Consider the following 15,864-nt stretch of genomic DNA (forward strand, 5'->3'; position numbering starts at 1 on the left):
TTATGGTAAATCTTAGGAAATCTTCTTCTCTACTCCCATATATATATTTGTTAAAAACTAAATGCATGATTATGATGTCCATGAGGCCGGCGGGGGGGCCTCTACCAAAATTGTGAAATTCATGACCCCTAGCTGTGTCAGGGGTTCAGGCTATAGGATGGGGCCAATATGGCCATATGGTAAAAATGTATTAAATCTTAGAACATCTTATTCTCTACTCTCATATATATTTGTTAAAAACTAAATGCCTGGTTATGATGTCCATGAGGCCCTCTGCCGAAATTGTGAAATTAATGACCCCTTTTTTAGGGGTTCAGGCTCTAGGGTGGGGCCAATATGGCCAAATAGTAAAAATGTTTTAAATCTTCAAAAAATTCTTCTTCTTTACTCCCACACATGTGGGCAAAAAACTAAATACATGGTTATGATGTCCACTAACTCCTCTACCTAAATTGTGAAATTCATGGCCCCCGGGTCAGGGGTTCAGGGCATGGGGGGAGGGGGGCAATATGGCAATATAGTGTTAATACATATAATGTTTAAAAATTTTCTTCTCTATTTTCACACATCTGTATAAAAAACTGACTTACAATTATGTTTACCAGGAAGTTCTTTACTGAAATTTTAATTTTCAAGGAGTATGGGTTGTGACTCTAGGGCAGGGCCGAAATGGATGTATAGGTGTAAATACTTATAATGTTTAAAAATTATCTTCTTTACTCCCACATGCCTGAAAGGAAAACCCAATTCATGATTTTGTAGACCAGATCTTTAAGTTTTTCGCCAAAATTATAGGTTTCACATGTACAGTTCTTTTTGAAAGATTTCAGGAAGGGAGGTGGTCATCATTACAAATTTACATATGTATAATTTTTCTACTCCAGAATGAAACCTAATTATTAAATGCATATATGAGACTCCTCGACAAGTTTGTGTATGGGTTATATGCTACTCAGGTGACCGTTAAGGCCAATTGGCCTCTTGTTTTAAAATAAAGTCAATTTTATTGATAAAATTAACGTTTATTAGTTGGATCCACCAATGCACTTCCAATGAGTTGACATGCTTTCATTTTGTTTTCTTCTTGTACTTCCGGTTTTGACTTAATCTAACAAAGCATTCATGGGACAATTCGTTTTAAAAAGAATGTTTGAATAGGTAGATGATACAGAAAGCTTTGTAAAAAGTTCCAGTTTTCTTGATTAAGGTCAAGATCTAGTAAATGAAAGGTGCCTACAGGTTTATGAAATTCAAGATAAAAATTCTTTTAATGATGCTTCATAACAATACAGTGAAGTCGCCATTTCCGGGTCACGTCAGGCTGTTTCTTTGATTTTTTGCAAAGGTGTTCTATTTAAAATCTTATACTATATGTATATTGTAAGTACATTTTGTGTGTTATTAAAGTAGTCCGAGTATCGCACTACGTCATAATACGGATTTTACAATATTGGTTCGACTTTTACGAAGCGTTTTAGATACCCGGTATTTATTTTGCTCTACATCGCTGTTGTAAACAATGGCAATAATAAGCAATTAGAACGGTAATGTATGTATTCTATGAGAGATAGAAATGATTAATGTTGAGAAACTCGATTCCGTTAAAGTAAAATGAAAAACGAAGTGTCTGATTAACCAGGATCTCAGGTATGCTTATGTCTTCTTTGTTTTGATGCCCCCCCCCCCCCCCCCCCCCCCGAAATTTTATTTTTCTTTTACTCAAACCAGTTTAAATTTAGAGACAGAAGCTATTTCGAATTTATTCAATCGTCAATTAATTAATGTTTAAATGATATCTAACATTGTTGACAGATCAAGTCAGAAAACTGTAGCAAAATGTGATTTTTACGGATTTTTTCGTCAGGGTCTACTTGGTTTAGAGCTTATAGCGTGAAAAGTAATCTGTCAACATATAATTTATTTTACCAAATCTTTTTTCTAAGATGTCAATCTATAGAATAAACACCATAAATTTAAGTTTGAGTCCATAAAATAGTTTTAAAAAATTACCAAACGCAATACTAGCATTGCATTTTTTGTATTCTATTTTGATACATCAGGTCCATAAAGCGTACTTACTTACAAAAATTTGCGCAAAATTATTGATGAGATATGGCTTAAATAAATATTTATACTCTATTTTGTATGTTCTGTTCTAATTTTTCCAAAATTGGTAATTATTTTTAGGAAAAATGGACGTCTGGCAAATTTCATAATTGTCAATAATTTTCGCAAGGGGGTACACCCGTCTGAGAGGTGATAACAAACAAACTAGCATGTAAACATGCATATTTTCTTTTGTATATGTATTGCTAGAAAGTATATCTATCATTTAAAGCTAAGCTTTTAATGATTGAGCCCATTTGGTGCCGAGTATAGGACTACCTTAAGCATTCATTTTGTTTTTGAATATAAATTCACGGAAACAATATTTACAGAGGCATTTCAACAAGGCATGGTTTCCCCACTTTCGAATCATTTTTAGTTCACCTGAGCTGAAAGCTCAAGTGAGCTATTCTGATTACATTTTGTCTGTCGTCCGTCTGTCCGTTCGTCTGTCTGTCTGTCTGTAAACTTTTCACATTTTCAACATCTTCTCAAGAACCACTGGGCCAATTTCAACCAAACTTGGCATAAAGCATCCTTAGCCTAAGGGGATTCAAAGTTGTGAAAATTAAGGACCACGCCCTTTTGCAAAGGGAGATAATTAGGAAGTTTTACATAGGAATATATAGAGTATATCTTTAAAAATCTTCTTCTCAGAAACTAATCAGCCAGGAAAGCTGACACTTGTGTGGAAGCATCCTCAGGTAATGTAGATTCAAAGTTGTGAAAATCCCGACCCCCGGGGTAGGGTGGGGCCACAATGGGGTGTCAAAGTTTAACATATGAATATATAGAGTAAATCTTTAAAAATCTTCTTCTCAGAAACTAATCAGCCAGGAAAGCTGAAACTTGTATGAAAGCATCCTCAGGTAGTGTAAATTCAAAGTTGTGAAAATCATGGCCCCCGGGGGTAGGGTAGGGCCACAATGGGGTGTCGAAGTTTAACATAAGAATATATAGAGTAAATCTTTAAAAATCTTCTCAGAAACTAATCAGCCGGCAAAGCTGAAACTTGTGTGGAAGTATCCTCAGGTAGTGTAAATTCAAAGTTGTGAAAGTCGTGGCCCCCGGTGGTAGGGTGGGGCCACAATGGGGTGTCAAAGTTTAACATATGAATATATAGAGTAAATCTTTAAAAGTCTTCTTCTCAGAAACTAATCAGCCAGGAAAGCTGAAACTTGTATGAAAGCATCTTCAGGTAGTGTAAATTCAAAGTTGTGAAAGTCGTGGCCCCCGGTGGTAGGGTGGGGCCACAATGGGGGATCGAAGTTTAACATATGAATATATAGAGTAAATCTTTAAAAATCTTCTTCTCAGAAACTAATCAGCCAGGAAAGCTGAAACTTGTATGAAAGCATCCTCAGGTAGTGTAAATTCAAAGTTGTGAAAATCATGGCCCCCGGGGGTAGGGTAGGGCCACAATGGGGTGTCGAAGTTTAACATAAGAATATATAGAGTAAATCTTTAAAAATCTTCTCAGAAACTAATCAGCCGGCAAAGCTGAAACTTGTGTGGAAGTATCCTCAGGTAGTGTAAATTCAAAGTTGTGAAAGTCGTGGCCCCCGGTGGTAGGGTGGGGCCACAATGGGGTGTCAAAGTTTAACATATGAATATATAGAGTAAATCTTTAAAAGTCTTCTTCTCAGAAACTAATCAGCCAGGAAAGCTGAAACTTGTATGAAAGCATCTTCAGGTAGTGTAAATTCAAAGTTGTGAAAGTCGTGGCCCCCGGTGGTAGGGTGGGGCCACAATGGGGGATCGAAGTTTAACATATGAATATATAGAGTAAATCTTTAAAAATCTTCTTCTCAGAAACTAATCAGCCAGGAAAGCTGAAACTTGTATGAAAGCATCCTCAGGTAGTGTAAATTCAAAGTTGTGAAAATCATGGCCCCCGGGGGTAGGGTAGGGCCACAATGGGGTGTCGAAGTTTAACATAGGAATATATAGAGTAAATCTTTAAAAATCTTCTCAGAAACTAATCAGCCGGCAAAGCTGAAACTTGTGTGGAAGTATCCTCAGGTAGTGTAAATTCAAAGTTGTGAAAGTCGTGGCCCCCGGTGGTAGGGTGGGGCCACAATGGGGTGTCAAAGTTTAACATATGAATATATAGAGTAAATCTTTAAAAGTCTTCTTCTCAGAAACTAATCAGCCAGGAAAGCTGAAACTTGTGTGAAAGCATCCTCAGGTAGTGTAGATACAAAGTATGTATTATGTATTATTGTGCATTGTCCAGATAGTTTGTATTATGACTCCATTAAGCTGATTTTATCATACCAATTGTTTCTCAGATGAGCGATGTGGCCCATGGGCCTCTTGTCTCCATTTTCGGGTCGTGTAACTTCAAAGTGTTAGTAATGTCGAGTAATCGTCTCAGAACACAATTTTTTTAAAATTTGCAGCAATTAAAAAATAATGCCGATCAGAAAATATATTTACAACTACCGGTACTGATACTTAAGTAACAGGGACCAATTTCCGTATGTAACTGACAGTCGTAATTCACAATGAAATGATCATCATTATGTCATCATGGTGACAAAAAGAAAAATAAACCTTAAGAAAAATAACAAACAAGATAAATAAAATGACACCTGAGCTGGATGGATCATTTTATTCAATTGATTCTCATTTATATCTCTTTCACGTTTTCATAAATCCGCAGAAAAATATGTTTCAGGCATAGTGACCCGCAATTGGGGAAATTCCTTCCGATTGATCAATTAATTGGTGTAAATTTATTTGAGCAGTTATCATTATGAATAATTGTTGACATATAACTGAATGTATGTGAAATATTTTTCATCCATTAACGCCCTTCCACAACTTTTACATCACCTGTGCTGCAGCGTAAATAATGAAAATAGCATGTCAAGATGTGTGACAATCTCCATCTCGAAAGCGCTTGATTTCTAAATTCGTTTTTCGGAGGGTCTGTGAATGTTAATTTGCGAATATCATTTAATGATCAATGTATTTATTAAGTTTGTTATGCTTCAATTTAAACAATGTGACATGAAATGCACACCAGTGACCCAGAATTGGAGATGACCTGGAATTGGCAACTTCACTGTATCTTTGTTTCATAGGGTGTACTGGCGCACCCGGCTTACATTTTTGGTAAACACAATGAAAAATCATGTTTTAAACAACCATTTTCTATGAAATATGAAGGATAAAAGTAACAAATCTCAGAGTTTTATCCATTTTTGAGTTTTGACTAATGAAATATATCTAGAATGCCTCTCCAGTCTCTCCGAAAATGGCATTAAACAAGCTCTTGACCTCCTCTTTAAAATGATGTTAAATTGAATATAGGTACTGGGATTACTTTTCCTGTGATTAAAGATAGAATGTCAAAATATTGTTTTATTTTCTACATACCATAATTCCTTTAAATCCATAAAATACGGGAAAAAGATTCATCAAATCAATTATGACGTCGTTCTAGCTCAAAAAGACAATCTGGAGTCATTTACTAGATCTTGACCTTAATAAGCATATTTTTTATTTGAAATACAGGGATCTTTAAAAAATGCGATGGCACTTGACAGGTGCACAGTTTAAGATATCCAAGCCACGAGCTGTGAGGCGTGACTTATCCTGTCTGGCCAGAACTCTCGGTAATTTTAAAAGTGATTTGGGAAGTCGGTGTTTATACAAGCTACTCATGAGGGTCTAGCACGTAAAAAAGGTGTAAAACTTAATTGACAGGGGTAATCTGTTGTACTGAGTGGGATATCATTAAATTCTAGGGTCCGGTTATATCAGGGACGTGTATCCTAACAGTTAGTATATATGTCCCTGTTATATGAAGAAAGATTAGTAGTGAATCGGTGTTTTGTGGTAAAAACAAACCGTCCGGATCTGGAACGAGGAATTCCGGATAAATGAGACAAAACAGTGTATAAAAAATCTGTTCCCAAATAAAATAATCCGTAAACTGAAGCGTCTGGTTATCTGGCATCCAGATATCTGAGGCCCCACTGTAGAGTCAAGTTTGTTCTAATCATGGTCCCCTGAGGTAGGGTGCGGCCACAATAGGGGGGTGGATTTTTACATAAGAATGTATCTAGAGAAAATCTTTAAAAATCTTCTTCTCAAAAAATATTTGGCCAGAAAAGCTAAAACTTGTGTGGAGGCATCCTCAGGTAGTGTAAATTTAACTTTGATCAAATCACGGTCACTGGGGGTCGGGTGGGGCCACAATGGGAGGATAAATTTTTACATAGGAATATATAGAGAAAATCTATAAAAAAATCTTCTCAAAAACTTAATGGTTAGGAGGGCTAAAATTTAAGTGGAAGCATCCTCAGATAGTGTAAATTCAAGTTTGTTCAAATCATAGTCCCTGGGGGTAGGGTGGGGCCTCAATGGGGGTATGGATTTTTACATAAGAATGTATCTAGAGAAAATCTTTAGAATCTTCTTCTTAAAAACTAAAAGGCAAGGAGGGCTCAAATTTAAGTGGAAGCATCCTCAAATAGTGTAAATTCAAGTTTGTTCAAATCATAGTCCCTGGGGTAGGGTGGGCCCACAATGTGGGGGGATGAATTTTTACATTGGAATATATTGAGAAAATCTTTAAAAATATTCTGGGAAAGTTTTCAGTCCTAAAAGCAGTAACTTGTATGAAAGCATGGGTTGTGCAAGATTACAGTTTGATCAAACCATGAATTCCATCCATAGAGAAAAATTGGGCCACAATGTGGCGGGGGGGGGGGGGGGGGGGGGGGGTTATATAGGAATAGAGAAAAATCTTCTTACATGTACAACAACTAAAGGGGCTTGGTATTTACCATATATGTATGTGGATAATCAAAAATTTTCAGCAAGGTCTACTGTACTTAGTTGTCAAGAAATTTTGATATTGATACTGTTATGCTAATTTGATCAGAGTTAAGACTCATGTGAGCGCTGTGCCCCCTGGGACTCTTTTTATAATTTAAGAATGCATAAAAAATTGTAATTGCATGGTATGAGTCTCCATTCCTACTGAATATGTATGTACCGGTAATATGTTTTGTATTATCTGCTGTCAAAGTCATTAAATGTATACTTTTAACAAATGTCTGAATGCCAATGTTCAATAAAAGGTTGAGGCAAATATTTTTATGAATGGTTGAACTTTGAGATGGTGTTAACACTTTAAAGTTAAATGCATGATTACCCGGTAAAAGGACAATCACTTCTCCACCACATTAATGTCGTCCCAAAATCTAGTCTTAAAAACTGTAGTGTCTGGAATCGAATGTTAAACAATCTCTCTATAATCCTGGTTGGCAGTATAAACTTCAGAGGTTAATAGATCTCAGAACATATACAGGATTTTTGTCTGTTGATTAATGTTTTATCATTGAAGCAGGATTTCATTCCTTTTATACCCATACTTCTCCCTCCAAATGAAAAGTGATCTTTGCATGATAAGAATGGCTTTTTTCCTATGTTCTTTTGCACAGCAGCCAAAGTTCAGCAGATTAATTCTCTCCCCCTCTTCCTATTGTAATGCAACATTTTAACATAAAAAGATCAACATTGCAGGTTCATTTTCATCATCGGAACATTACTGCTTGCTTGATTAAAGCGATGCTGGGACAATCAAGGAAATTGGCTACTTTATGGCTTCTCCTATACAAGGGCTGCAGTCCAGCCGGAGTCAGTTAAACAAGGAATAAGTCAAGGTAGGATCTATATATAATTATATAGTTCTTCTACTGATTGGAGGTGGGTACTGTGTATATCTCGAAAATGAAAACAGTGATGTTTTATCAAAAATAATTTTTATCCCCTGTTCTGGGATGGGGAGAGGATGTTGATGGATGAAATATATAGTAATTAGCTGGCAAATGTACTTTGGACATCTTGAGCATGAGCCATGAACGATATCTTAGAATTTGTTCAAATCAGTCATAGTCAGAATTGATTTTCAAAATTCTAACTTGTGGTAAACATTTTCATGTTTTGTCACACCTGAGAATTGTTATTCATCATCATGATTTTATGAGGTATATTAACAAATGGTTTTGTCTGTGTTACATGTATTAATTAATGCCTTGGTTAAATGAAATCTGAATCTATATACAGTTATTAAAAAGCTTATGTTTATACAGATGTGGACCTATTTAGACATTTAATTAATTTTGATAAACAAAGGGATTAAGATTGTTATGTCACTAATCTCAAAATTTCTTTAGGATATTTATATTTGATTTGATTTGTAATATGTTTCTAAGACCTGAGAATAATACCCTGAATTATTTGGTTTATGGCTCCACTGAGACCAGCCTTCACAATACCCAATCTAACCAGGAGAATACATCCTGAGAGATTTTCACACAAGTGTCTTGAGAAATGATTTAAAGTCATTCAAGGTTGAGTTTTCTTTCATTTAAAGAGCAATAGTCATTGAATATATTTTAAATTCATTGCAACACGCTGCATCTATGGATTATCCTCCAGCTTTTCAATAATATTGGTTTTATATTTGACTCGAACCAATAAGCTATTGTAGATTTCAAGCATATATGACCAGTTTAGAATTGTTTGAAAGTATTTGGAACTGTCCTAGGTTACGCATCCTTTCAATTTCTGCTGCTTGTAAAGCATGGCAATATTAATTTATTTTGTCTATAAATATATGGGTATACAATGCATGAATGCAATGCAATGAATTTCAACATGCAGTTTACAATATATTTTGAAATACACACAGTGCTTAAAGTAGATCAATGTACTTTCATGACGTCAAATCGGGTATTGCAAAAATAGACGTAGTCAAGAGCTATTGTTTGCCTGGATGTTAAAATTAAATAGCAAAGGCTCAACGACTACATTGTTGGAGCTAGATTAAAAAATTAAATACCCCCAACTTAATTCTGCACATGTAGAAATACTTATTAGAATTGCCATGTTCCCTCAGTGATTTTCAGGCGACTGTGCTTTAATGGAAAGGAGATTTCGATTCTTTGCTAAAAGGATAATTATCTCTGCAGTGAATAATCAGGTAACAGATATTATTTTTATATTGATTTATTAGAGAAGCTTAATCTGCGATGATGCATTTGAACAGTATTAAGGTGGCAAGATTGAAAAATTGATAGGCCTACAGCTACAGGACCTGGCTTACATAGAAACCAGCAGTCCTCACCAATAAGACAAGATCCATTTGGACAATGCTGATTCACTCTTATATCCCCTCATGCATGGCTATATCAGCATGAAAAAGGGTCAATGTAGTTTGATTAAACTATATCACTGTTTGAAAAATACCAGGACAAGCATTATTAATTATTGGACTATTCTCGATCACCTGCCAAGACATGAGAATTTCATTTACAAAATGATGTACTTCTGTGGATTAATAAGATGAATTATCATTATATATGAAAACAACCTACAATGTTTAAAAGTGAAAGAGTAAGGGTCAATGTAATTCATAAGTAAACAATATTGATACTACACTGAAGTCTGAAGTGTGTCAAATGTAAAACTAAAGTTATTTAGTGATTTAACTTTTTTTAAAGGATGACTGCACTAAGCGCCAGGTTTAGGACCCTTCTTCAGTCACTTCTGTTGCGTTATTTCTTAACCTAATATCACTTTTGTTTAATTTTTTTAAGGTGGTATGGGACATCTGTCGTTATTAATGTGTAATAAAGTACTATATATATAATTGAAAAACTTTCACCGGTTTAGAATTTTCAAATTTTACAATATTTAACCAAAAAATAGATTTTAAAAATATTTGTAAAGGTAAAAATGGTAAAACCCCCAGCGGGATTCGAACTCATGACTTACAAGTTTGTAGTAAACCCTCTAACCCACTGCGCTACAGTAAGGTGACCATTTTTGGAATGAAACTACTTATATAATTACACTTTATTGTTTATTTCGATTAACAATACGTCACAACATGGAAGTGTCCAATACCACCTTAACAGTCTAGTCAATTTCCTATTATAAGATTTGAGACTGTGATACATTAAGCTCATTCTATGTTCTTCTCTTTACAACTTTTGAGAAAAGGAGAAATTTTCGCTTATATGCCCTTGATCAAACATAAGATTGAAATTAATATTCATAAGAGCTGACATTAACAAAATGGTTCTAAAATTAGACTAGCATGAATAACGATACCATGTATAAAATTTTTGTGATCACTCTTTCACCATAACCCTATCTATTATATATGGTACAAGTATAACTATTTACTATCGTTTCAAAAAATAGACCATGCCCATCTTAGTACAAAAGACTTTAAATCAATGCTAAATGACAACTTAACATGTTCGAAAACATTGTCCTAGTTAGCACATAACATGCCACCTTACACGTCATGTGATAAAATTTTGTATTCACAAAGTTACCTGAGGTGAGAAATCATATGGTGAATTATAATATTCAACATGAATCAGCCCTTGGTTACAACTAAGAAGAAGCAGTTTTTAGCTCACCTGAGCTATAAGCTCAATTGAGCTATTCTGATCACATTTTGTCTGTCGTCTGTCTGTTTGTCTGTCCGTCTGTCTGTAAACTTTTCACATTTTCAACATCTTCTCAAGAACCACTGGACCAATTTCAACCAAACTTGGCACAAAGCGTTTTTAGACTAAGTTTTGAAAATTAAGGACCTAAAAAAAATTCTTCTTATGAACCATAAGACCAGGAAAGCTGAAACTTGTGTAAAAGCATCCTCAGGTAATGTAGATACAAAGTTGTGAAAATCATGACCCCCGATTGTAGGGTGGGGCCACAATGGGGGAACAAAGTTTTACATAGGAATATATAGAGTAAATCTTTAAAAATCTTCTTCTCAGAAACTAATCAGCTAGGAAAGCTGACACTTGTGGAAGAATCCTCAGGTAGTGTAGATTCAAAGTTGTGAAAATCATGGCCCCCGGGGGTAGGGTGGGGCCACAATGGGGTGTCGAAGTTTAACATAGTAATATATAGAGTAAATCTTTAAAAATCTTCTCAGAAACTAATCAGCCAGCAAAGCTGAAACTTGTGTGGAAGTATCCTCAGGTAGTGTAAATTCAAAGTTGTGAAAGTCGTGGCCCCCGGTGGTAGGGTGGGGCCACAATGGGGTGTCAAAGTTTAACATATGAATATATAGAGTAAATCTTTAAAAGTCTTCTTCTCAGAAACTAATCAGCCAGGAAAGCTGAAACTTGTGTGAAAGCATCATCAGGTAGTGTAGATTCAAAGTTGTGAAAATCATGATCCCCAGGGGTAGGGTTGGGCCACAATGGGGGGTCTAATTTTAACAGAGGAATATAAAGAGGGTAAATCTTTAAAAATCTTCTTCTCAGAAACTAATCAGCCAGAAAAGGGACTAATGATTATAAACATAAGAATATCCAGGGGGAAAATGGATTTTATTTATACAGGATCTACATGTATTATTACATGTATTACATGTACATTGTCCAGAGAGTTTGTATTATGACTCCATTAAGCTGATTTTATCATACCTATTGTTCCTCAGGTGAGCGATGTGGCCCAACAGCCTCTTGTTTCTCATTTAAACCATGAGCACATGTTTTTCTATAAATCTCCCTTTGACATAACTTTGATAATGCAAATATATAACTACTGTTAAACATAGAACAATAGACAAACATGCGCTGACTATGTATGAAGTCAGTGGGGTAGGATGAGGTCACGATGGGGTCACAATGGGGGGGGGGGGGGACAAATTTGTACATCGGAGTGTATAAAGAAAAAACTTAAAATCTTCTTAATGACCATTTGCCTAGAAAAGCTGTAACTTAGGTGAAAGCAACTTCAGATAGTGTGGATTCAAGTTCGTTAAAATCAAAATTTTGAGTAGTAGGGTGGGGGGATAGACTTTTTAGGTCACCTGAGTTTACTATCCGTTTTTGTCCGTCGTCGTGTGACATGCTTCGTGCGTTAACAATTTTACATTTTTAACTTCTTCTTAAAAACTACAAAGCTGATTGTTACCACTTTTGGTGTGAGGGATCTCTATGGTAAGAGGAATCTAAATTGTGGAATTTAGGCTCTACCACCCCCGGGGCGCCACATGAGCTCGAGGGCCCAAATATGCAAAAGAAAGCCAAATTTTCAAAAATCGTCTTCTCTACTCCCACACATTTGAGGAAAAAAACCTGGTTGCATAGTTATGATGTCCATGAAGCCCTCTACCTAAATTGTGAAATTCATGACCCTTGGGTCAGGGGTTCAGGCTCTAGGGTAGGGCCAATATGGCCATATAGTCAAATTGTATTAAATATTAGAAAATATTTATCTCTACTCCCATACATATTTGTTAAAAACTAAATGCATGATTATGATGTCCATGAGGCCCTCTACTAAATTTGTGAAATTCATGACCCCTGGGTCAGAGGTTCAGATTTTAGGGTGGGGCCAATATGGCCATATAGTAAAAATGTATTAAATCTTAGAAATCTTCCTCTCTACTCTCATATATATTTGTTAAAAACTAAATGCCTGGTTATAATGTCCATGAGGCCTTCTACCAAAATTGTGAAATTCATGACTCCTTTGTTAGAGGTTCAGGCTCTATGGTGGGGCTAATGTGGCCATATAGGAAAAAAAAAAAAAAAAAAAAATTTAAATCGTAGAAAATCTTCTTCTCTACTCCCACACATGTGGTCTAAAACTGAATACATGGTTATGATGTCCACTAACTCCTCTACCTAAATTGTGAAATTCATGGCCCCTGGGTCAGGGGTTCAGGACATGAGGGGGGGGGGGGGGCAATAAGGCAATATAGTGTTAATACATATAATGTTTAAAAATTTTCTTCTCTATTTCTACACATCTGTTTAAAAAAACTGACTTATAATTATGTTTACCAGGAAGTCCTCTACTGAAATTTTAATTTTCATGTCCCCGTAGAGTACGGGTTTTGACTCTAGGGCAGCTAGAGCCAAAATGGATGTATAGGTGTTAATACATATAATGTTAAAAAATTATCTTCTTTACTCCCACACACCTGAAAGGAAAACTGAATTCATGATTTTGTAGACCAGATCTTTAAGTTTTTTGCCAAAATTATAGATTTCACAGTTCTTTTTGAAAGATTTCAGGCAGGGAGGTGGTCGTCATTACAAATTTATAATTTTTCTACTCCAGAATGAAACCTAATTAATTAATAAATGCATATATGAGACTCTTCGACAAGTTTGTGTATTGGTTATTTGCTACTCAGGTGACCGTTAAGGCCAGTTGGCCTCTTGTTAAAACATTATTAAATATCCTGCAGTCATTTAGTGCACAATTTTTAAAATTCTACCAGTACCCAACTTTTTATTTTACCTCGTATGAATAGTTGTTTTCATTGTTTTCAATGTAACAGAATTTAATCCAGAGGGTTACCATAATTGGTTAAATTAGTTTTGATGCTTTAGTATTAACTATTGAATTATACATGCATTATCTTAAACATTAAAGTAGATTTATAAATAGATGGAACCCCCCCCCCCCCTCCCTAAAAAAGCAAAATAATAATTACATATACTCACAGAAATGGTTAGTTTTAATTATAATATGATACGTTGATTAAAAATCAGATAGCATTTAAAAAGTCAAAATTCTCAGTGTCCATCTTCCTGAATCATGACTGTGCTTACTTGTAGTCATGGTAACAAGGAAGACGAAGAAATATTGATTTTAAAGTTGAATTACAGACAATTAACATAGATAAATTTATTCATCTAGCAGGTATGTAGCCTTAGAGATTCAGAGGAGGCAGTGACAAACTCAATTCATATTCAAGGATTGTTTTTCCCATTATAATAAATCCTTTAGGAAAATCAATTTTTTCTGTAACAATGAATATTGGCTTGATTTTATAGATATGATCTAGGGGAAATATCAGTAGGCCTATAGAGAAAAAGTGGCATTGTGTATCTATTCAATTGCAGACTGAAGTGAAATATGTACATTTCTAAATTTTTACATTAAGTAAATATAGATTTAACACAAATATTTAAAACTACCAGTACCCATCAGACCCAACCTAACACCAAGGTAAACCCTAACTAAACCCCAGGTTTACTTTCGGGGTTTACTTGGGCTGGGTTTACTCTGAGTCATATGGCATTACACTCAGTGGTTTGGGGCGTTAGGCCAGTAACCGATAGATCGCTTGTTCAAACCCTGCTGTGGTAACATGATGTTATGTGTTGTGTACCTAGACAAGGCACTTAATGTACATTGTCTCAGTCCACCCAGCTGAAATTGGGTACCAACCAACGCCGGGGGTTAACCTGCGATGGACTGGTGTCCCATCCAGGGGGAGTCAAGGACTATCATCCCCTTAGCACTATGGAAACTAGGATGAGCGCCGACCCTATGTGTCTTCATGGCACGGAGATGCTTTAACTAACTAACTAAACTAACTTACTCTGGATCTGCTTTTTACAAATTTGCATCCACTTGGGAGTTACTGTGGGTTAACTCGCCAGTCGGGGTTTAATTTGGTTTACTCTGGATTTGCTTTTGGGGTCAACTGAAGTGTAGAGCAGACCTATCTTTTATCATGTCTTGCTGCCTGTAATATCTGTCCTTTGTATATTCCAAATACATGCAGGGTCTGATTTTAGGGGTATACTTCTGACTGGTGTTTACTCTCTGTGTCCACTCTAGGTTTACTTTGGTTTTACTCTGGGTTCACTCTAGAAAACCCAGGGTTATAACCTTGAAAGTAAACCTAGGGTTTAGTTTGGGTTTACTTTCTGTTAGGTTGGGTCTGATCGGTACTGTTTGTATTATGGTGTATTATGATTGAATCAGTAACTACTTCCGTAATTTTTTTTTTTTAATTTAGTTAAATATACCCATAATGAAAATTCAAGTTTTGAAAAAGGCAAACAAGACTTTAATAAAGAAAAAAGGAGAAAATCAAAAATTCCCATAATTGATCTACAAATGTAGTGTCATATGTTAGATTTCTTCGGTTTTTTGGATTTAATTGAAATTGAAATAATATGCTTAAACATATGACATGGTATATGCATACAAACGTCTCTGTTATGATTATAAAAAATACAGTAAAACTCAGTTATAGTGAAGTTCTAGGGATCAATGGATTTACTTCGTTATATTTATATTGATTTCATTATATCCCTTTAACAAATTCATAATAATAACTGTAGCAAATTCGCTATATACATGTTTTCATTCACCAGACTACAATCTTTGCTAATTGGGGCTTAGAATGGAAGTACTATGAAAACTATTATGGTAGTTCAAACTATTTTAATTGTAAAGAATTTTTTTATAAAATTGTTAAAATTTTGTCATTTTTCACCTCTACTGGACTCAAAATTAGTTCGCTATATCCGTACATTCTTTATATACAAATAATATTATATAACCCCAAAGTTTTGCAAAGATTTGATAAGAATTTTACCGGGCATTCGAAATAAACTTCGCTATATATGAGATTTAGTTATATCGGTGTTCCTACCAAACGAGTTTTACCTTACGTAATGATAAAGATGGCTGCCTAAACATGTGAATCATCTATGATGGTATTGACTCAAATATGCTATATGTTCTCATAGTGTGAAATAAATATATGATTCCTACCATAAATTGCATTAAAACCCAGAAAAAGTACTCGTGGATTTTCCTTTTTTATTCTGGATTGCATTTTGTTTTTATACATTGTATTCGAATACAGTTCTAGTCTCTTCAGCCCTGGATCATATTTTATATTAAGCTCTTTAAGGTCAAGATCTAGTAAATGTAAGGTGCCTACAGGTT

The 15,864-nt window shown here is 35.2% G+C and overlaps 1 protein-coding gene across 4 annotated transcripts in view; it reads left to right on the forward strand.

Annotated features, from left to right (window-relative positions):
- The window catches only part of LOC128178688 (sodium/potassium/calcium exchanger 2-like), a 68,691-nt gene that overhangs the window by 7,377 nt on the left and 45,450 nt on the right, over window positions 1-15,864 (forward strand). The window contains exons 1-2 of one of the 4 annotated variants that reach the window (XM_052845971.1): window positions 5,612-5,729; window positions 7,648-7,787. The gene's annotated coding sequence lies outside the window, so the exon portion shown is untranslated. Of the gene's footprint in view, window positions 1-5,611; window positions 5,730-7,647; window positions 7,788-8,848; window positions 9,110-15,864 lie in introns of those variants that run through there. The other 3 variants (XM_052845972.1, XM_052845974.1, XM_052845970.1) reach the window with 3 other exon arrangements.

Source organism: Crassostrea angulata, chromosome 3, assembly GCF_025612915.1.
Source record: "Crassostrea angulata isolate pt1a10 chromosome 3, ASM2561291v2, whole genome shotgun sequence".
In the NCBI taxonomy this organism is placed as follows: Eukaryota; Metazoa; Mollusca; class Bivalvia; order Ostreida; family Ostreidae; genus Magallana; species Magallana angulata.